The sequence below is a fragment of the Trichosurus vulpecula genome, chromosome 4 (assembly GCF_011100635.1).
Source record: "Trichosurus vulpecula isolate mTriVul1 chromosome 4, mTriVul1.pri, whole genome shotgun sequence".
Classification (NCBI taxonomy): domain Eukaryota; kingdom Metazoa; phylum Chordata; class Mammalia; order Diprotodontia; family Phalangeridae; genus Trichosurus; species Trichosurus vulpecula.
Genome location: NC_050576.1, coordinates 302,448,062 through 302,472,306, shown reverse-complemented (window position 1 = coordinate 302,472,306; position 24,245 = coordinate 302,448,062).

Here is a 24,245-nt window from a genome sequence, read left to right as displayed (position 1 = left end):
TTCATGGTGGAGGCAGTATTTGTTCTGAGGGTGGGTAGGATACCAATCGGTATGAATGGCGTACGTGTAATAATCATACAACTTAGCTCATTTATGAGAAAAGACAAGACAGCTGAAATAATTGTTTCTCCAAATAAATGAGGACAATGGCAATGAATCTGGAGACAGGGCATCTGGATTCTAGTGTGAGTTCTGCTACTAACTAGCTGTTTGACCTTGCACAAATGATTTGTCTTCTCTGGGTCTGGATTTCATCATCTGTAAAATGAAGGGGGTGGGACTTGAAGCCCCTAAGTTGCCAGTCCATGAATATTTACGACTCTCTGAAAGAACTGAGCATATATCTCTCTGTCAAATACTTAGCAAGGGCACTCTCATTTTTGCTATTTGCCATACAGCTTTAATAATAAAATAGCTGATATTTATATGGGACTTGATTAGTTTATTTGATCCTCACAATGTAATGAGATAGCTTCTATAGGAATTATTAGATTTACTTTACAGATGAGAAATCTGAGGCCCAGGTAAAGTGATTTGCCCATAGTCCATAGATATACTAATGGAAAGTGCCCAAGCCAGGACCAGACCTTCTGAATGTAACAAGTGTTCTTTCTATCATGACACATGGCTCTGAACAGCTCATTTTCCCTTAACATACTTCTATGACTCCTTTTGAGTTTGCATTATTTAGGTTTTCATCCAAGACCACTTCTTAAGATCCATAATTTTACTGCCTAATATAGGAATGTTACAGCTGGGACACTCTTCTCTTGCATAGGGGTCCCCAGGTTCAAAGTATTCTGTAGATCTACATCAACTATAGCCCATGAACCTCCTCCTAGCCTGCCAGAAAACACAGTTACTTCAAAGCAAAGGCATTTAATGAAATAGCATAGTAAAAGCAGTAGCAATATAACATTTCTCCCATAAATGGAAAGCAAACTCTCCCACTAACACACCCACAACTATCATTAGAAAGTGAACACACTGAGGAAACACTCTCGGAAGGGTACATCAATAGGGAATTCATGTAGGTGGAACATATACGTTTGGAACAGCGTGGTCAGGGAACACGTGTTAAGGTCAATTTAAGCCTCTGGTGCTACAGGGCAACCAATATCAATTGTTCTTCATTGGTCTCATGCTCTGAACAGTCTCTTCAGGTTGGTTCTCTCTTGGTAAAATATTTGTTACTGGGTGGTTCTCCATTAGTCTTTTAGATCAGAGGGATCAACAGACATAGCCCACTTTCATTGCAGACTGACAATACTCCTGAGTGCACCAAACTAGATTAAACTGAATTTGGGATATATTTCACAAGATAAATAAAAAATGTAGTAGACTATTGATAATATTAATATATAGTCTTTAAGTCACCATGCAGCCTTAAGAAATGGTTTAGTGGCCTCCATTTTTATTTGAGTTTGACACCACTGTTCTTAACCCTGACAGATGTATCTCCCCTGGGTATGTGGAACTTCTTGCTTTCACCTGGAGTTCTCAGATAAGGTACTCCTTTTTCCTTATAAGAGGAAGAATATGTTTTACCAACGTTCTTTTAGCTTAGATCCCAGAGATTTAAGCTTAAGTTCTGTGAGAGAAGGAGATCCTTTCACATATCTAGCATTAGACTGAGGGAGAAAAAAAAAACTCACTTGCTTTTCTTTTCAGAGAATAGATATATCAATTATCTATGGGTGGCATTTCTCTAGAAGGAGAATGTTCATCTACAAGGGCCAAATTTCCTTTAGAATATAGGGCACAAGTAAATTGGACTCATGAGCATTTAATCTGTTTTTGAACCTTATTTTTCAGGACTTCTATGAGTGCCATCTCCATCCCTATCTCTCTTAGCATCAGAGAGTCTTTATACTTTCCATTTAATTCCTGATTACCAACCCATATACCTTCAAAATCATTTCAAGCACTGACTTTTAAACAAATCATCAAGGGTTTGAGACTAAGGCCTCCTGTCCTCAGTTTTCCCAGTGGGAATCAATCCTAGAGTCTGGTGTACCCTCCTGCCAGTTTCCCGGGTCTTCTATCCTCTGTCTTAATTGCCTTGCTCACTTGTCCAATCACCAATCATGCCTTGCCAAACCCCAACTTTGGGTACTCCCACCACCTACTTTCTTTGCTTCTATTTATGTGCGGCTGAATAGAGCTGATGAAAATCATTAAACAGAGCTGACTGGGCCCACTACAAATTTACATTATCTAATATCTCAACTGGACCTTCGTTGCTGAGAGGCAAATATTCTCTTCTTCCCTAATTGATTCACTATTCCACTCTCCTCAGTGACTATTCCAAACCTTCTTGTCTCTTCTCATGCACTCTCTCTCCTGCCATGTTTTCAATTAAAAACCTTGATTCATACTTTAAAAGAATTAAGATCATTCACTAGGACCCTCTTCTCCCATCCGCATAATTTCACATCATTTAAACATTATCCTCCACTATTTCCTCCTCCACACTGGTCTCAGATGAAGAAAAGGTCCATCTCTTTGCCAAAGCTGACTCCTCTACATGTGGCCTTGATCCCATCCCTACCATATTTGTTCAGCAAATTGCACTCCCCTCCCATCATCCTTCATAAATCCCTGTCCACTGACTCTTCCTTGCAGCCTACAAAAATGCCAGTGTTTCCCTCATCCTTAAAAACAATCCTTACTCAATCCAACCATCTCTAATAGCTATCATCCTTTTTCTCTCCTCCCCTTTGTAACTAAACTTAATAAAATTGTTTACAGTTGGTAAACTCTGCTCTTCCTTTCCTCCCAATCGCTTGTAAATATTATATAATCTGGCTTTCACCTCATCATTCAATGGAAACTGCCTTCTCCAAATTTACCAGTGACCTCTTAATTACCAAATCTAATGGCCTTTTCTCACTCCCACTCCTCTTTGACCTCTCTGAGGCCTTTGATAGTGTTAATCACTTTTTCTCCTTTAGGATTTCATGACACTACTCTTATTTGTCTGATTGTCACTTTACTTTCTCCTCTGCTGGTTCTTTATAACATTCTCACTAACTGTAGCTGTCTCCCAAAGCCCTGCTTAAGCCCCCTTGTCTTTTAACTTAATACTGTCTCACTTAGTGATCTTATCCATTCCTATTGGTTCAATTATCATTACAGATGATTCTCAGATCTCTATATGCAATCATAACCTCATTCCTGTATTGAAAATCATGAATCTCTAATTGGCAATTAGACAGTCTTTGACATCTCAAACCAAATGTCCCACAGGCATCTCAAACAGAACAGGTCCAAAACAGAACTCATTATCTTTCCCCTCTAAACCTTCTTCCCTTCCCAAATTACCTATTACTATGGAAGGCCCAACCATCTTCCTGGTCACATAGGTCTGCATCAAAGTCATCCATAGCTTTTCACTCTCATTAATCCTGCATCTACATTCTGCTGCCAAATCTTATCATTTCTATCTCTGTAATATCTCTTGTATATATCTTCTCCCCCTTTAGACAGTTATAACCTTGATTCAGACCCTCACCAATTCTCGCTTGGGTTATTGCAGTATCCTTCTGAATGGCCTACCTGACTCAAGTCTCTCTCTACTCCAATATATTCTCCATTCAGCTGCCAAGGTAATTTTTCTAAAGCAGAAGTATGACCATATCAATAAGTTTCCAGTTTTACCCTATCACCATTAGGACCAAATAGAAACTCCTCTGCTTGGCATTTGAAGCTCTGAATCACCTCACCCCTTCCAACATTTCCAGTCTTTTTCACACTTTACATTTCTCCATACTCTCTAGGGATTAGATATATTGGCCTGTTCCTGTTCCTCACACAGTCACTCCATTTCCTGTCTTGTTACTTTTGGACGGCTGTCCCTCGTGCCAGCAATGTTCTCCTGGCTCATCTCAACCTTTTAGCTCTCCTGGCTTTTTGTCAAGTCTCAACCCAATTCCCACCCACTGCAAGAGGTCTTTCCCTCTGATATTACCTTGAATCTCCTCTGTATATATTAGGCGTGTGCCTAGTTATTTACATGTTATGCCCTGCATTAGAATATGAGTTCCTCGATGGCAATGACCATGTTTTAAATTTTCTTTCTGCCCTCATTGCTTAGTATACATAAGTACACATAATAAGTACTTAAATGCTTTTTTAGTTGATTGGGTGATCTTATGAAGCTTCAATGGCTTCATAGGGCATGATAACTATAATGATAAATCTTGATGTGATAATGACAATGATAAATTACTGGCACTCTATCTCACAGAGTAGTCTTAAAATCTTTTATAGATGAGGAAACTGAGGCTAGAGGGTTTAAATGTCTTGTTTATAATCCCATAGTTAGTAAGTATTAGGGCTCATACTTACTCAGGTCTCTTGACTTCAAGCCCAGCATTCTTTTTTTTTAATTTTTAAAAATTTGATTTTATTCAATTACATGTAAAAACAAATTTTAACATTTGTATAAAAAATTTGATTTCCAAATTCTCTCCATCCCTCTTTCCCCTCCCCCCTCATTGAGAAGACAATTTGATATATGTTATATATATGCAGTCATGCAAAATGTATTTCCTCATTAGTCATGTTGTGAAAAAACACAAACCAAAAAAAAGCCCCAAGGGAAAAATACAATAAAAAGTATGCTTTGATCTGACATCAGACTCCATCATTTCTTTCTCTAGAAGTGGGCAGCATTTTTCACCATTGGTTATTTGGAATTGTCTTAGATCTTTGTATTGCTAAGAATAGCTAAATCATTCACAGCTGAGCATCACACAGTATTGCTGTTGCTGTGTACAGTGATGTACTGGTTCTGCTCATTTCACTTTGTATCAGTTCATGTAAGTCTTTCCAGGTTTTTCTGAAGGCATCCTGCTCATCACTTCTTACAGTACAGTAGTATTCCAATGCAATCATATTACCACAGTTTGTTCAGTCACTCCTCAATTGATGAGCATACCCTCATTTTCCAATTCTTTGCCACAACAAAAAGCTGTTATAAATATTTTTGTACGTATGGGTCTTTTTCCTTTTTAAAAAAATATTTTGGGGATATGGACCTGGCAATGGTATTGCTGGGTCAAAGGGTATGCACAGTTTTATAACACTTTGGGCATAGTTCCAAATTGCTCTCCAAAATGGTTGGATCAGTTCACAATTCTACCAACAGTGCATTAATGTCCCAATTTTTCCACATTTGTTCCAACATTTGTCATTTCTTTTTCTGTCATATTGCCCAATTTGATAGGTGTGAGATGGTACCTCAGACTTGTTTTAATTTGCATTTCTCTAATCAATAGTGATTTAGAACTTTTTTATGTGACTATACATAGCTTTGATTTCTTTGTCTGAAAACTGCCTGTTCATATCCTTTGACCACTTATCAACTAGGAAATGACTTATATTCTTATAAATTTGACTCAATTCCCTCTATATTTGAGAAATGAGACCTTTATCAGAGAAACTTGCTGTGAAAATTCCCCTCCCCCCAATTCCTTGCTATCTTTATAATCTTGGTTGGATTAGTTTTGTTCAGTCCAGTATTCTTAATCATCCATTAAGTGTTGAACTTGAATTCAGGTCTTTTGATTCTGTCTGGCAGGGCATTATTTCTCACCTTGAGTTACTTGGTGGACTATTAATTCCATCAGAATCAGTAAATGTATTTGGATTCCTTTATAGATCTCAAATTCCTTCTCTTGCCTCATATTGTCCACAAACAGCAAGAAATGGAGGTTATAACATGTAATGCATGCTGAATTTCAGGCTTAGGTGATGGCACAGGGATTGTTGTGGATAACTAAGCTCTCTCTATCTCTCTCTCTCTCTCTCTCTGTCTCTCTCTCTCTCTCTCTCTCTCTCTCTCTCTCTCTCTCTGTCTCTCTCTCTGCCCACCCCCCACCCCCGCTCTCTCACTCTCTCAGTGTATATGTGTGTGTGTTGGTCTGTCTCCCTGTCTCTTTGCCTGTCTCTCTGTCTCTGTCTCTCTCCCTTAGGTGCATTTAGAGCCAAATGCATCCTTTGTCCCAAGCCAGAGATCTTTTTCTAAATCCCTATGCTTTCTTTTTTTAAATGGTCTATGTGATGGGCAGGTAAAGCTAACTGGTATGTCAGCTATATGGGCTTTTATTGAAGAGTACCTAGGTATCTATTGAAATGTCTCTTGTAATGACTCGAAAGAGTCCTTGGAGTAGTCTGTCAAATATCCACTTTGTAAAATGTCCATAAATATGGATTTACATAACTTACTCTGTCAACTTAAAAAGTACCATTTCAGTCTCCAGGGAAAATAATAAATAACAGTGACTTCGGTACCCTTTAATATGAGTTGAAGAGTATGACACTTTTCTGGAGGATTTAAGGACAGAGTAGTTGGGGATAAAATGCTGGCCCAGGAGTTAGGAGACCTAAGTCTGTCTAAGCAGACCCCAAAGGCTCTGCTTTACTATGTGAAGTCCATTGGTGATTCCATTTCTCCATCTATAGATTAAAAGAGAGGCATTCATGGTATAGTGGACAGAGAGCCACCCTCAGAATGAGGAAGACCAGGCTTAAAGTGCCCTCTCTATCACAGCCTAGAGATGTAACCTGTAATGTAAAGTTTTAGTTCTTCAAGCAGCCTCTGAGATGATAAATTGCAGAGTAGTCATTCCCTCTGCTTTGGTAGAAGTTTGGGCAGAGATGTTCTCTATACCACATTCCTGATCTCACAGGACTAAATACAATGTTAGTTCCTAGAGAGCAGGCACAATTTCATTTTTTGTCTTGGTATACCCAGTACCTAGAGTTCTTGACCTTTTTTGTCATGGACTCTTTGGCAGTCTAGTGAAGCCTATGGACCCATTTCAGAATAAAGTTTTTAAATGCATAAAGTGAAATATGTAAGGTTACAAAGGAAACAAATTATACAGAAATAGTTATCAAAATATTATTTTAAAAACACACAAGTTAACAAATTCCAAGTTAAGAATCCCTAGAAAGAAATCTTTAGCATAGGTGGTACTTTTATTTAATAAATAATAATAAGTAATAATAATAATTAATAATAATAAGTGTTTATTGAATTGAAATGATTGCATGCCTTTTTTAAACTTCTGATTCCTATAACAGCCTCAGAAGGTCTTACATTCCCATTTCATGGATGAGGAAGCCAATGCCAAAGGTAGTTGGAGGTGGTCCAGAATGCCACGCTGAGCTCCTTGGGGATTTGGGAAAAGAATACTGAGTTCTTGGCTTCTGCCAGGCTGTCTCTCCCCCACCCCAAGCTCAACCTCCCACTGTTAAGTGAAACAGGATTTCATTTCCATTTGCTCACCACACCTGGGAAGAGCTCTGGTGGCCAATTGCAGAAGCAAATGACCTGCGCTTAGTGTCTTGCTGAGAAGTCTGAGTACAATCAAGGGGCACTTGCTTCTCAAGCGTGGTTTCCCTGTGTGGGATGCTTTGAGAGTCTTCTCTGTAAGCTTTGGAGCAGATAACTTTGAAAAAGTCAAGTGTGACCAAGTTTCACTTGAGAAATGACAATTTATTGCTTGGTTGCCACCCTTTGCCCTAACACCCCTCCACCACAGACCATTCAGCTGAATAGAACGCTGAGTCTAACATACAAGTAAAAAGTTAGTCCTTCTCAAAAGTATCGTATGTGCCTGCAGAATTTGGAGTTTTATCATTGCTACAGAGTCCAGAGAACTTGTATAATGCCGGGATGAAATTCAAGGGAAAGCAATTTTCTCACTTTATGGACTTTCTGCCTTCCAGTGAGTGAGAAATGTCACGTATTCCTATATCCCAAGGGACATGAGGTCCAATCTGACAATTAAATAGCATCAGTGAGGTGCGTTATAATGAGGTTTTTACTAGATCACTGTATCCAACTGCTGAGAAGCCTGTGATTTGGCAGTAGAATCCTAAACAAGAGAGTCTACAAGACTGAAAAGGGATTAATTTAAAGCTATAATCTCACTTTAAAAAATCCCATGACCCCATTCTTCCTCACTTGACTAGAGATGTAGAATGTCATAAAGGCCGAGTGGAATGCTTGCTGTGCTTTTACTTAGTGGAGGAAAGAACGTCTTCCCCCTTTCCCTCCCCCGATTCCCAACATGTCTCCATTTTTTCTGCAAATATTTGTCTCCCAGTCTTTCAGTGACTCAACAACCGCAATTGATAAGATTGATTTAGACTGACGCATGAAATAGAGGTAGAATTGCAAAAAATCCCTGGCATGGGAAAGCACATTCAGGTGCATCTGTGTAATGAAGCCAGAAGGATTCACAAGCAGAGACAGAGGGAGGGAGGTGTTGAGTGAGGTTCAGGACTGAAAGGCAGCCCTGTCGCTGACTCTGTTACTAATTTACTCTTGGACTTCAGCCAAATATTAGGCTCCTCTATGAGGTGGACAATCTTCATTATTAATATTTATTGAATGCCTATAGGAGGATATGGTGCTGAAATTCATACCTTAAAGGAATGTGGGCATTTAAATTAGAAAAGTCTTTATGATCTCTGCACTACATCGCTCCAGAAAGAGAAGTCGGTGTTGCACATTACGATGACTCAGGCATCAGCTTCTTCTCACAGGTGGAAATAATGATTTTTTATGATAAAGACAAAAATAATAACCAGCATGTACATGATGCTTTGAGGTTTTCAAAGCATTACAAATATCATCTTGTATGGTCCTCTTGACAACCATGGGAGGTAGGTGTTATGATTAACCCCATTTTTACAGATGGGGAAACTGAAACAGGGTTAAGTGACTTGCTCAGGGTCATACAGCTAGTGAGCATCTGAGGCTGGATTTCAACTTGCCTTCCTGAATCTAACCACTCACCAGGATGGCACCAAATGCCTCCTACAACATCACAGAACTCCCTACTCCCAAAACTCCATCCCCAATTCAAAAGGTTGGTTACTCAGGCTCAGCATCTCTGAGAAACTCAATTTCAGAAAGCTCCCATCATTCTAATTGGAAGCTGCTGAAAACTTTTTGGCATAAAGCACAGAGTCAGTGCCAAGCTTTATTAAGTATGACTTAAAAGCATTAGATTAGAAAGCACTCTATTTAGCCCATTGTTTTCCTGATTTCTCTGCCTTCTCCATTCATTTTCTCTGCTTCTCTTCCCCTCACCCTTCATCTATCTGCCTATTCCTCATATTGGGTTAGAGATGCCATTAAGGGAATCCCCAGAGCAGCTTTTTTTAGTAGTGATAGGAAGGGTTGAGTAACAAATCCAGGATTGTAAAACAAACAAAACCATCCCTGTAAACCTTGGTGTAACCATCAATCCATTATCTCTTAGCTGTGACTCAGCTTCCTCACCCTACTCCCCTCTGCACTTGGTAAATGTAGCAGCATCACTTGGCTTTGCCCATATTCCTTTTTGTTTTTGTTCAGTCATTTCAGTTGTGTCCGACTCTTCTTCATGAGCCCATTTGGAGTTTTCTTGGCAAGGATACTGGAGTGTTTTGTCCTTTCCTTCTCCAGTTCATTTTACAGATGAGGAAATGGAGGCAAATAAAGCCAAGTGACTCACCCAGGGTCGCACAGTTAGTAAGTGTCTGAGACTGGATTTGAACTCAGGTCTTCCTGACTCCAGGCCCAGAAATCTGTCTCCTGCACCACCTAGCTTTCCCCACATTCCTTTATAAAATATCATTTCTCATGGAAGAGAAAGTTAATAATAGCTGACACTGTACGTATAGCACTTTAAGGTTCGCGAAGCACTGTACAGGAGTCATCTCCTTTGATCCAACATCTCAGTGAGTCAGGGAACACGTTTCATTATTCCAATCTTACTGACAAGGGAAACGAGGTTCAGAGAAATTAAGTAATTTGCCCATGGTCACACAGCTGGTATTCGCCAGAGGAACTTGAACCAAGATCTCTCCTCACTTTAAGTCCGGAGACCTTTTTCTCTAACAATAGGTAACATTTATATCAAGTTCTAGGGTTTGCAAAGTTCTTCCACAGCCTGTAGAGCACCGAGCTTTCTGGAGTCAGGACCACCTGACCTCAGTCACACGCTAGCTACGAGGCCTTGGGCAAGTCCCTTAATCTCCATGTGTATCAGTTTCTTCATCTATAGGATGGGGATAACAGTAATGGCTCCCAGGGTCGTTGTGAGGATCAAATAAGACAACATTGGTAACACGTTTTACAAACCTTAAAGTGTTATACAAAGGTTAGCTATTGTTAATTATTATTATTATTTCACTAGGTTCTCCCAATAACCCTTTGAGATAGCTTTTTATATATCCCCATTTTATAAATTTACTGTTAAATGATTCCATTAACTTTAATTATCATAATTAACTAATAATTCATTATTACTTAATGTTAGTAAAAACATACTAATTTTAATTAGCTGATGATTTATTGATTATTACTTAGTATTAATTAACTAATACATAATATGTGTTTTTACATATCGCATTTTATAAGTGAAGAAACAGAAGGTGCGATTAGGGCCACACAGCTTATAGGTGTCTGGGGTAAGATTGGAACTCATATCCTGCTCGCCAGAAATCCAGTGGTAGCACTCTAACACCTTTGACTTTTCAGAGAATTCAAACCTGCTTTGGAGCAGAGAAGGTAAAAGGGAATTTCTTTCTCTGCTTTTCAGTACGGCTTATTGTGGGGCGGGGGGGGGGGGGGGGGCGGGGACGACTCATTTCATTACATGGTGTATTTGTGTGTTCTCCCTGGGATTTTTTTTTATTTCTTTAAAAAAAATTGTTTTCTTCTGAATTTAGTGAACATAAAAATGGGAATATTTTGATACACAAAGCAAATTTTTAAAGTTCTTTTTTATTTACAAAGCAGAACTGAAAAAGAGGACTATATGTGAAACAGCTTGCTCCTCCATTAAGAGGATAGAATGAGGACATATGGGGTGATACATGCCTATAATCTCTGCCATTTGGGAGACCGAGGCTAGTGCATTGCGTTGGGTGTTGCAATTGTGGTAGGCTAAATTCATTGGGTGTCTGAACGAAATATGGCATTAACGTAGTGAACTCCTGGGAGCAGAGTAGGGCATGAGATTGCCTAAGGAGGGAAGAGCTGGCCCAGATCAGAAATGGAGCAGGTCAAAGCTCTCATGTTCATCACAGTGGGATCTGGCTGGTGAGTAGCCCCTGTACTTTTAGCCTGAGTGAAATAGGGATACTCCATCTTAAAATAAATACACACACGCACACAGAGAGACAGAGAGACAGACAGACAGACAGAGACAGAGACAGACAGAGAGAGAGAGAGGATCCAACAATAATACATCTTGGCTATTTCCACCATAACAGGATTGAGGCAGTAGGTCTTACCTTTGACAGCATTGGAAGAAGGGGAGAAATAGGGGGTATGTCATTGTAATGTGTATTTCTTATTTCAAAAGCTGAGCTTGGTAGCAGCTAGAGCTAGACAGTACTTTCAAGATGATCCTGTACCACCTCCTCATTTTAAAGACAATGATGCTGAGGCAAAAAGAGGTTAAATGACTTATCTAGTGTCACTCAGCTAGGTAGTAGCAGAACCAGAACGAGAACCAAACCCTCGAATTTCTAGCCCAGTTTTCCTCTTACAACATTATACTGTCTCCCATGTTTTAAGGCATATACATATCAATTTAATATATAATTATATATATATATGATACAAGGCAATTTGGTTTTCTTTCTCCTATTGGCTATATAGGCAGAATCCAAAACATTTTACATCTTGCCCTCTAGTGAGCTATGCTGTGGTCCAAACTGTGGTCCACAGCTATGCTGTGGTCCCTGAGAAAAAGCTTTGATTTTCTTTTCAAAAGAAGCATTGCAACATAACCATGAGTGACATAGTATCACAGAGAGGGTAGGAAGCCAGGACCCAGAGAGCCAAAGCAAGGGAGAGAATAAAAAGTACACACATGAGGTTTGGCCTATTGCTAGTCCCTAACCAACAGAAGTGACTCCATGTTTGACTCCTTATTGACCAACCTATATGCTGGGAAGTTCTTATATACCGAACAACTGGCATGCTTGGCTACATTTAGGGTTAGAAATACAAGGTTAGACTTCTAGGGCTATATCCCAAAGAGATCATAAAAACGTGAAAAGGACCCACATGTACAAAAATATTTATAGCAGCTCTTTTTGTGATGGCCAAGAAATGGAAATCGAAGGGATGCTCTTCAATTGGGGAATGGTCAAACAAGGTGTGGTATATGAATGTAATGGAATACTATTGTGCTATAAGAAATGATGAACAGGTGGACTTCAAGAAAACCTGGAAAGACTTATATGAACTGATGCTGAATAAAGTGAGCAGAACCAGGAGAACATTGTACACAGTAACAGCCACAATGTGCGATGACTGACTTTGGTAGAGACTTAGTTCTCCTCAGCAATGCAGGGACCTAAAACAATTCCAAAAGACTCATGATGGAAAATGCCATCCACATCCAGAAAAAGAAATATGGAGTCTGAATGCAGATTGAAGCGGACTATTTTCTTTCTTGTTCCATTTTGTTTTATGTTTTTCTTTCTCATGGCTACTCTCATTCGTTCTAATTCTTCTATACAACATGACCAATGTGAAAATATGTTTAATAGGAATGTATATGTGTAGCATATATTAGATTGCATGCCATCTTGTGGAGGGGGTGTTGAAAACTAAAAATAAATAAATTAACTTAAAAAAAAGAAATACAAGATTAGGAAACTATAACCTTAGCAAACTTCATCTAACTTGGATACACAAGCTTAGCAAACTTTTCTAGTCACAATGTCTTTGTGGTTAGTAATCACTCACTAATTGACTGCCTTAATATTCCCCTCCTGTATAGTCCCTATGAATCTTCCCAGCAACCACAATTAAATATAAGAAGATTTGGCATCTTGATTGGAGTACTCATTCCACATTATGTCCAAGTCACCATTCCTTCATGGGCCCATGGGACTGTAAGGCTGGGGAACCACATGCCTGTGTAACTGCCTGAATCGTGATCCTTTGAATGGGATTATTCCTTCCCAGTGCCACCTCACCTACAGGCTCCTCACAAAAAGTCAGGCACCAGAACCAGACCAGACCTAGTCTTCACCCAGAAGCTGGTGACCAAAATAGAACAAGAGGTCAGAACCAGACAAGCAGTCAAGAACCAGGATATGTAGAAGTTATAGAAGACTATGGATCGGGATCAGTGAAAACGGTCAGAGAAGGAACTATAAGATACCATTGATTAGGAGACCTTGAAACTGAGATAATTCCTATTATTGACAGGAAGCCTTTCTTCTTTTAAAGAGACTTTCAGAGCAAGCCCAGAACCAACAAGTGAAAGATTTTAACGGAAGAAATCTAACTCAAGGGTTGTAGGGTCATAAGAGCTTTTAAGGAACTTACAATATAGTAGGGAAAATATAGGGGAAAGGTATACACAAGTGAATTTGGTACAAAATGCAACATTAACAGGGCCACAAGAGTGGTGCATACAAGATGCTACTTTTGTTCTTTTTATTCCATTTCCTCCATCTACCTATTATGTTGAAAGCAGCTCTCGCTTCTTCTCCTGACTCCTTAGACTACTCTTCTACCTGTGTCCCAATGGCCTCCTCCTCAATTTGGGGAGTTCCTCTCCAGAACTTCCATTTGAGGAAGTACCTGTGGCAGCCATGATCCCTTCTAAGCCAGTTCTGTCACTGATTCTTTGGACTACTTTTTTGCTTCTCCCACATTTTCAGCTTCATTTTATGCATTATCTTCTCCCATTAGAATGTAAGCCCCATGAGGTTAGGGACTGTCTTCCTTCCGAGTGTATTTATATTCCTAGTGCTTATCATGGTGCCTTTCATATAGTGCTTAATAAAAGCTTTATCTTTACTGCCTCAGTTATGTGATGGAGGAAGTAGGAAAAATGTTTTAGTATTGGATTACTGGGGAAATGGTGGTGGGAAATGAAGAAATGAAAAATTCCTCATTATATACTTTTACAGGAAGGGCAAATTGTGCATGGTGGGAAGTCACAGTTTCACAGATAGCCTTCTTAGAGGAGGGAGATAACTTCCATATACAGGAAAGATTACTTCGGAAGTAGAAAATTTCATAAGATAATAATAATAGCTAATAGCTAACATTTAAGTGCTTTTAAGCAATTTTAAAGCATTTTACATATTTTACATCTCACCTACAGTCTTATTTATTTATGTATATATGTATGTATGTATGTACGTATGTATGTATGTATGTATTTGATCCTCACAACAACCCTGTGCGGTAAGTTTGTTATTATTCTCATTTTATGGATAAGAAAATGGTCCAGGAGAGGTTAAGACTTGCCCAGAATCACACAGCAAGCATCTGAGGTAGGATTTGAACTTAGGTCTTTCTGACTCCAAGTATAGCACTCTGATTATCAAGGCAAGTCTGATAGGGTTTCCTTCTTCACACAGAGACCAAAATTCCCAAATCAGCCTTAGGGATTTGAATTGGCCTAAACCACAAAAAGTCAGAAATGCTACACTGTCTTTACCTCTCTTCTAGGTGCTGAACTTGAACTTGCTGTCCAATCATTAAGACTATAGAGAAGACAAAACTCAGGTCCACCATAACTCAAGAGCCCTTTGTTCATCGGCATTTAAATCAACTCTTTAAAAATAACAGAGGTGAAAAATCTCTGCGTCGTAAAGTTTGTATTTTTAGTTCCAGTAAATAAATGGAGAATACATAGTAAGTAACTAGCTTATCACAAATAACACAGGACTCTGATGTTGTGTTGCAGGGCTGCATACAGCTTAGTTTAAGGGATTACATAACTTCATTTCTAGGACCTCAAATTCATCAAAATCAGGAACAGAGAGGGCACTTAGTGACAGATTTTCACTTATATATGTAATGTGCATGGGAAACAGGTGTCAAAACTCCTGCCTCAGGCATGCCAAATTATTCTCCCTAGAAGCTCAATTTTTCTTACTTTTCCATTTCATTAATGTGAAGACTATGAAAATTACAAATGGCCAAAACTTAGCCTGGTGGATCCACATGAAATCAGTGGAAGCCAGAGAATGATACTAAAGCAGAAGTTACTTAGGTACTGTTGAGAACACCAGCAAGTGGAATCTCCATGAGACTTAGTGATTCCTGCTTTTCCCTGTGTCATTGCACAAGAGTGAATCATCAGAGATTTCAATGATTTCACTTTTGAGGAAGATTTAGCTGTATTCTATCTATCTAGTTATTGATATAGGGCTGATATTACAGTACTTAGAATTTATTCATCAGTGACTTGGAAGCCCCTTTTTCCGTAGTAAAAGTGAAAGATTGGTATGGGAGGACTAACAGAAATGAGAAAGGGACTGTTGGTAATGCAGAGTTTTGTGCAAGGGTTTTCATGAAATGTAAGTAGGAAAAGTCTGTGAAGTCTTTGGACCAAAGGAGTCAGGGGAATATAGAAACATGGATGGTTAGATTTGAAAAAAAAAACCTTAGTATAACATCTAGTCCAAGACCTTCATTTCACAGATGAGGAAACTGAAGTGCATAAAGGTTAAGTGACTAAAGGTCCCATAGCTTATTATTGGAAGAAATGGGAAAATAATTTGGGTCACCTGACTCTTTTTCTAGTACTCCTTTCATTGCACATGACTGCTTCATTGGTCTTACTGTGGCATCTAGTCAGGCTGATGAATACTGACTTGTAAATAATGCTGCAGTGAACTTAGGGAAGGGAAATTAGTGAGTAGAGAGTGAAAAAACATGCTCAATTTCTCCTCTGAATTCCATTTTGGTTGGGTTTCCATATCTGTGTGTTTCCAGATCTGCTTTTCCTCTAGGTAGGTAAGAAAATGTTTATATTCTCTTGACCTTGTGACATGGGGAACAGGCGAAAGAGGTGGGGATGACTGAGAAGAGATGAGAGGTGGCATTAGTGAAGTCAAGCAGGGTCACATTTTAGAGAATGATTCAAATTTTTGAGACCTAATGACTTTTACAGGTTACTTTCCAGGTTACTCTGCCCCTTCTTGTTTGTAACAGAATTTTGCTGGTATTTCTGGTATTTACTAGTATGACGTATGGTCATGGTTATAAATCTACAAATCTCAGCTTTTCTGATATTTGTGTTCCCTCCAATTGTAACTGTTGCTGATTCAGGAAATGGTGGTTCTATCTCTCCTGGTAGTGATACAGACTTGTGTCTTCTTTGATAGTCATGACTAGGAATTTAACCCATATCTTCTAACTACAAAGAAACTGTTGTAATAGGAAAGGTACAAAGATAAAGAGGAATTGGTTGCTGATCTCACAGAAGTTACAATCTAGGAGGGGCAATAAAATACACAGATAAGTACAATATGAAGCAGAATTTGACAATCTCATAAGAAATGTACAAAGAAGTTAGGAAATGGCTAGAAAAGGTTATCGTATATTGATGTAATAGAATGCTATTGTACTGTAAGAAATGATAAATAGGACAATTCGGAAAACCTGCATGGATTTGTATTAACTGATGAAGATTGAAGTGAGCAGAACCAGGAGAATAATTTATACCAAAACAACAACATTGCAAAAACAAACAACTTTGAAAGACTTAAGAACTCTGATCAATGCAATGCTCAATCATGATTCCAGAGGACTGATGAGGAAGAATACTATACACCTCCTTACAAGGAGGCAATGGACTAAATATTGCAAAGGGGGACACATATTTATGTCCAATGTGGGAATTTTTATTGTTTGACTTTGCTTATTTCTTACAAGAATTGTTTTTTCTTTTCTTTCTTTAATTGAGGGGGAGGGTGAGAAGGAGAGAAAATAAACACTCAAATTAGTCATTAATTGAAAAAAATTGTTTAAAAATTAGCTTAAAGATAGAGATCATTTTTAGCCAAGGAATTGGGCATTAGGGAAGGATACATGTAATTCAGGCAGCATTCGTTCCTGAAAGCCAGTTCTTAACATAGACTACTAACTTGCATACGGTACTTTTTATGTGTCAGAGATGATGATCTGCATTGCTACAAGGAAAGGTAGAACCCCTGCCTTCTGAGATAGTGACAGCTGCTGTGTGGGGGAATTGTTTCCTCACCCCCAACCCCTCTCACCTCATCACAAAATTACAGAGAATCTGAGATCAAGTGATTCAGCACCATGGCCAGCAAGCTGGACATTGCTGAAGGGTGACACTAGTCTGTGGCTGCTCTAATTTTCTCATACAGAATTTATCTTTGTTGAACATACAAAAGAAATAAAGTTGTGAGCAAACAAACTAGAAGTATTAGTCTTAAAGATACCAGGGCAATTTACTGGTTTTCACAATCCACCTTTCATGATGATAAGAGTCTAGGTCAAAGAGCAGGACCAGAGTTAATACCATTAAACATAATTTAATTAAACATATTTAATAAACATTTCATAAGTGGCTACTATGTACAAGACATTGTGCTTTGGGCTTCATTTGTCTTTTTTCCTGTTCTTTCTTAGTTGATTGGATTGTATAGTGATTAATTTTCAAGGGAATTCAGAACCTATTTCAGAACTGACCATACTCCCTTTGTGAGTTCTACCATATCCGGTTTGCTTATCACCTTTTGGTGGATGATTCCCCGATCTGAATTCAGAAGGTGGGGGGGGGGGGGGAAACCCTTGAAAGTGAAGACGATCTGACAATGGGAAGGGAATAACATTTATTTAGCACCTACTATGTTCCAGGCTCCGAGCTAACTGCTTTATAAATATCCCTTTTCAGCCTCAAGCAACCCTGGAAGATGGGTACTATTATTATCCACATTTTACAGTTGGGAAACTGAGTAAGCCAGAGGTTAAATAACTTTCCATAGCTACTAAGTGTCTGAGGCCAGATTTGAATTTATGTCTTTCTGACTTCTAGGCCCAATGCTCTATCCACTATACCATCTAACCACCATTATTAATAGCATAATTATTTCCACTTTAAAGATGAAGAAACTGAGGGTAAGACATGTTAAGTGACTTACTCATAGTCACAACCAGTAAGTGTCAGAATTAGGATTTAAATATATATAGGTCCCTTGACTCCTAGACTAGCACATTCTGTAGTGCATGCCAGAGGTGGGAAACCTATGATCTCGAGGCCACATGTAGCCTTCTAGGTCCTTGGGTATGGCCTTTTAACTGAGTCCAAGTTTTCAGAATAAATCCTTTTATCCTATCAAGTTCATAGGAAAGGGTATCTCTCTCTCTCTCTCTCTCTCTCTCTCTCTCTCTCTCTCTCTCTCTCTCTCTCTCTCTCTCTCTCTCTCTTTCTCTCTTTCTCAAACCAACCTCTTCACCTGTTCTCTGTATTCCATCCCTTCTCATCCCACAATGCTCTCCTTCCTCTTAAATCTGTCCCTCTCCATGGGCTCCTTTTGTTCTACTTTTAAACACACATAAGCCTCCCTTCTTATAGAATTGTTCCTTAATCCCCTCTCTTCCTCTGCCTCCTCAAACATGTGGAGATCCCTGCCTCTACTTCCTTTCCTAACTACCTAAAATCTGGATTCTTCTTTGACCTTCTCTCTGTTCAGATAAAGCCTGTTCATTCTTTAAGATCCAGATCACATTCCACTTCCTCGTTGTGAAGTCTCCCAGCTCGTCCCTGTCCATAGTGATCTCCATCTTTGCTCTGAATGTATAACACTCTATACTATTCATTTGTTAGTGAATAATGTACTGGCTTGTGAAATCTCATTACTTATTTGTTCTTGTACGTTTGACTGCTCTCTTCATCTAGACCGTCTGAGGGCTGGGACCAAGTCGAAATCTTGTTTTTAATCTTCCTGAAGCATCCAGCATGGTGTCATATATACTGAATTTTGATTTAATCAATTAACATTTGTTAATTGTTGGAAATTGATTACCCAAAAGATACTAATGATCTCTTTATCAAACCAAATGAGCCTTATAGTACAACTAACTTCACTTATCCTCTCTGACACATGTAAGAATACTAACCCTGCCTTGAAATGCTCCTCCATTGACTTCTATAGTACTGAACTTTCTGATTCGTCTATCTTTCTGGTTCTTCTGTTATCTTTCATAGTATTCTTCCTCTGTCTTATTTTTGGCCTCCTCTTACTCCATCTACCCCCTTAACTGCAGGTATTTCTCAAGGAACTGTCTTGCTCTTTTCTGCAAATAATTAGTCATTTCTGCTGTATGCTACTACGTGATGCAACATATTTTTTCAAAATCAACATGCTATGCGAAATTACACAATAAAAACAACAGGACTTATGGGGAAAATGGCATTGAGGGGTGGAACTCTCAAAAAGTTTATCAATGACATGTAAAGAAGAGAGGAACCTAATTAAAATGGCAGTACAATTTGTACATGTTAAATGGTTAAGTAACATATAAATACTAAAAGAAAAAATGGCAGCATTCCTGCCTTCAGACTGCTGCTTGGCCTATGTTGGGGTTCCCAAAGGGCCCTGGCATGCAAAATCAACAAGTTAACAACTATCACCAAGAGAGTAACTATGGGCACCTTAACACCAATGCCAATGCTTCTTAGTTCCCTTCAAACTCTTTGTAGGATTCAAATGCTCAACAAATATTTATTGATTAATTAATTCACAGTCAAGTTTAAGCCCCCCAACCCCTAAAGTTTTCTCAACTAATCAGGCTCTACTGGTGTCTTCTTCCCTCATAAGATCATAGATTTAGAGGTAGAAGTGATACTAGGACCCCCTAATCCAAGCCTCTCATTTCACAGGTGAAGAAACAGAAGCTTAGAGAGATGAAGTCACTTGCCCAGTGTCGAGGAGGTAACAAGTAGGAGGAGCAGCATTAGAGTCCGTGTCTTCAGTTGCCAAATACAGGATTCTCTTTCCACTGTACCATGGTGGCACTCTGCTGAAATCCTAGTGATTTATGTTTAACCCCACATAGTTTAACACTCACTGCTTCTTGAATGATTTCATGCATCTTAATTTTTTTATTTTTATCCCCAACTAGATTTAAAGCTCCTATGAAGGCAGGATCCTTTGTCTGGGAGTGCCAAGCACAGGGATCCTCAGTAAAACTCTTGACATTGACTAATCTTAGACTCATTGTATTTCAGAAGTCAGTCTGGTTTTTATCATCCATATAGTTTTTAGAAGATCTATTCTTTCAAAAGAAGAGTAAATTTGAGGTTACCCAATGTTTGTTGGATCCTCTCTGGTCCTGAGAAGGCTACCCCAAGAGTAATCTCATTACCTGACCTCTGTGTTTGTTTGGACCTAAACACCTCAAACCAAAACCTTCACAAATCAATGGTGAATGGGAGGAGAAGGCACTCGATTTAGTCTAAAAAGTAAAAAATGAAGGCCATTGAGAGGTAGACAGTAAGTGTGGGCAGGCTGTAATAATACATTATATGTATTACATCATATGCTGAGTGAGCAGAGAAGAACTAGGAGAACATTATACACAACCACAGATATATGGATTCTGTGAAGACTAACCCTGATAGACTTGGCTCTTATCAACAATACAAGGTTCAAAGACAACTCCAAAGGACTCATGATGGAGAGAACTATTTATGTCCAGACAAAGAACTATGGAGTCTGAATGCAGATTGAGGCAAACTATTTGCTCTCTTATTTTTCTCTTCCTTTTTGGTTTTGTTTCTTCTTTCTCATGATTCATTCCATTGGTCATAATTCTTCATTACAACTTGACTATTGTGTAAATAAGTTTAATGCAAAGTTATATGTAGAAGATATATCGAATTCCGTGCTGTCTTGGTGGAGGGGGGGGAGGGAAGAAACTCTGGAACTCAAAATCGTGCGGAACTGAGTGTTGTAAACTAAAAAATGAAAAATCTTAATTTAAAAAAATAATACATTAGGAATTCCAAAGAAGAAAATGAGTAAAAATGTCATTAGAAAAATATATGATAGGAAGAGAAGATGGGTTGTTCACATGGGGCATGAGATGACAAGTGGAATAGCAAAATGCTCCATTGGTATCCTCTCAGTCTCAGGAGAAAGAGAAGAATGCTTCTGCCACATTAGGTTGACCCATTGTGGCAAACTTACAGGTAGGCATGGATGGGATTTGCAAAGGATAAGCAAGCATGGGTGAGTCGCTGTAGCAGCAAGGAGATTTTGCAATCCAGTGTGTTGGTAAGCAAAATGGGCTCCTTAGCACTTAGTTCAACAAGTGCCCTTGAATAGTTTGGCTTTTGTTCCCTTTGAGTAATTCATTGAGCCTTACTAGGTGCTAAGCCCCAGGCCCAAACCCCTATTAGGTGTAAAACCTATGTGGGTGTGGATTGGTAACTAAGGTGGGGTCCAAGGTGGGGCTAACTCAGGGGAAGGCCTAGTTTACAAATGAGTTTTGAGTGATAGGTTTGGGACATCAGAGGCTCTTAGACCACGTGGGTTTAAGTCACCTCTTTGTGATGATTTTAGGTCACGTGGGTGAGTCACATGTGTGACTCATCCCTGATGCTGAAAAAGATATAAAACCAGGGGGTGGCCTTCTCTTCTTGGCAGCTCTTTCCCCCAGCAGTGTGGTGCGAGTGACTCTGGGCCAGCCCACATTATGAGCTCCCGGGCTGAACCTAGATGTTGGTAACTATGAATTGTATTGGGTCTGTCTGTTTGTAATTTGTTTAGGGCTCTCACTCATGATGGTGCTGATGCAGAGACTCCGGGCAGCTGTAGCTAAGAGCCCTCCAGCTTGTAACCCAGATGCTGAGACTTTGTTAAACTCTGGTAACTATGTATTGGGATTTGAATCAGACAAGGTCTATCTGTTGATGTTTGTACTTTGTTTGTATTTTGTTCTGAAGTTCGGGGCGCTGGCTTTTTCCCCTGAACTAAGTGAATGATATTTGTATGCTGAAATAAAAGTAAGCTTGTCAACCCCTTCACCTTGCTTTCCTTAGTTAAGCAGATCAAAAGAACCTGTGCTGTTGGCAGCTTTCTGGGTGCTGGCTGTGCTTTTGCAGCCTGTTGGCAGCTTTCTGGGTGCTAGTTGTGGGTGGATCTTACACCCCCACAGAAGCTGCTAGCTGGATTGTTGAAACGTCCTGGCACACCCAGGATGGCCTGCTAGCACAAGTTCTTTGATCTGTTTTCAAAGGAACGACTGCTCAAAATGGGGTTAACAATCCTACTTTTAATTACATTTACTAGTTCAGGGGAAAGGTCAGTACCCTGAACATCAAAGAAAATACAGAGAAAAAAGAAGCAGAGAAACTTGCACAGAGACCAACAGACAGGGCTTTAACTATCTGATCAAAGCAATGTTGCTATACACTTTACATACATCATTGGATTAAGAGAGCATTTACATCTGAGTAGTCAGGGGCTCTAAACATATGGCTGTCTCAACCAGGAAATCAAAAGCAAACCTCCAAAACAAAATACCAACCTCAGAATATATGTATATATACTTTTGGCTAATAGGCTCAGAGCCAGAAGGAATCACAACCCTCTTGACTCAGCTCCTAATTAGCTTAGTACCAAAAGGTGTGAAAGCCTTTCTACAAGCAAGCTTCCCCCTAAGCAAGCTCTTCCTTAGGCAAGTTCCTCCCCCAATGGGCTCTATATGACTCAGGATGTATCACAACTGGGCACATAGGCCTATTAATGGATGGGGAAGATCTTCCTATTCTATTCACATTATAGTTGCCACCTGCATTTTAGAGGGTACTTCTGAACTGATGAGATCACAGATCCATTTGAATATTTGAGAAAATGGGGGTTTATTTTTGGATGTGGACTGATCCCTGTATGACTAACCTGAAGCATATGTACAAATTGATTATACTGGTTTTCTCTTCATTGCCTCTCTTTCAGCTAATATTGGCACTTGTAGATGTCTACAATATTGAATAGAAACTAACTTCCTGTTAGTTTTTAAAAAATATTTAAGTAAGTGACTTAAGATATTCAAGTGGGCATGAGAGGGTAATACAGGATAATTAGAAAAAAGATTTTTACTCTTGAGAGTAAGAGAGAGGAGAAGCACAGAGAGACATGTTTCCATTGAAAGGACTCCTAAGCAATATAGAGTGAAAAAAGGAGAACCCAAAACAAGAACAATTCCTCTCATAGACACCTGGCTATTTGGGGGAGATAATATCAAATGGCATAAAACTTAGGATAAACAATGGACAACCTTAGTATTTATACTGCTAAAATTAATGTGAATGATCTTTATGAATTGGTAAAGAACTGAGAAGTATGGTAGTATACACAATCATTGACACCAACTACTTTTTATTTAAAAAAAAAAAGCATTGTTGGGGCAGCAAGGTGGTACAGTGAGTAGAGGACCAGCCTTGGAGTCAGGAGGACCTGAGCTCAAATCTGACCTCAGACATTTGACACTTACTAGCTGTGTGACCTTGGGCAAGTCACTTAACCCCAATTGCCTTGCCTTTCCCCCCTCCAAAAAAAAGCATGTTTTGGTTTAATTATTTACAGGATTTGGGGACATTATAGCTGTCTTTGAGAGTCTGAAGGATTGTCACAGGCAAGAGATTAGACTTATTCTGCTTTTCATATCCCATGTTCGCCTGGGTGAAGCAGTAAGAACAATGGATGAAAGTTATAGAAGGGCAAATTTAGTCTGATATTAAGAAAAAACGTCCCAATATTTAAAGCTATCCTAAGGGAAGGGAGTTGGCCACTCTGCAAGGAAATTGATTCCCCCTCATTGAAGTTCTTTCAGGTCACCTCATGACAAAATGTTGGCAATTTTGGACCAGACACCTTCTAAGGTTTCTGTGAATTTGTGTCTTTTTCTGGAATCTTTGTCGGTTAGCCCAGGTACTTCATCCTCCTTCATTTCCTTGATGTGGGATGTCCCTGGAATGAAGTGGTTTCTTAATAAAGACTCATTTGATTGATCGATGTTCTTTTATACATTGCTGGTAAAAAGCAAAGAACTTAAGGAAATTCTGCTATCTGAACATTCCCTCCTTCCCCTGCCCCTGGCCCTGTCTCGACCTCCTTTGAAGGGCTATGTACTGACAGATACTAATTCAGGATGCCTAGGGATCAGTAAAGGGAACTGGCATCTTGTGGCACCTCCTCTCAGCTCCAGTGCACCAAAATCTACCTTGTCTGTACCAGTGGCAGCTGCCTTTGTTACCAGGGCACCTGGAGTTCTTATCGCAAACAGGAACCTATTAGGAAAAAAAAAATCTCCTCCTGTATAAAGCTTTAAACAATAGATACCATAAATAGCTCTACCATTTTTTATGGAGAATTTACCATCAGAGCCCACTGTGGGTTGTCTTGTTCATAAATACCTCCACTAACAGCGTATC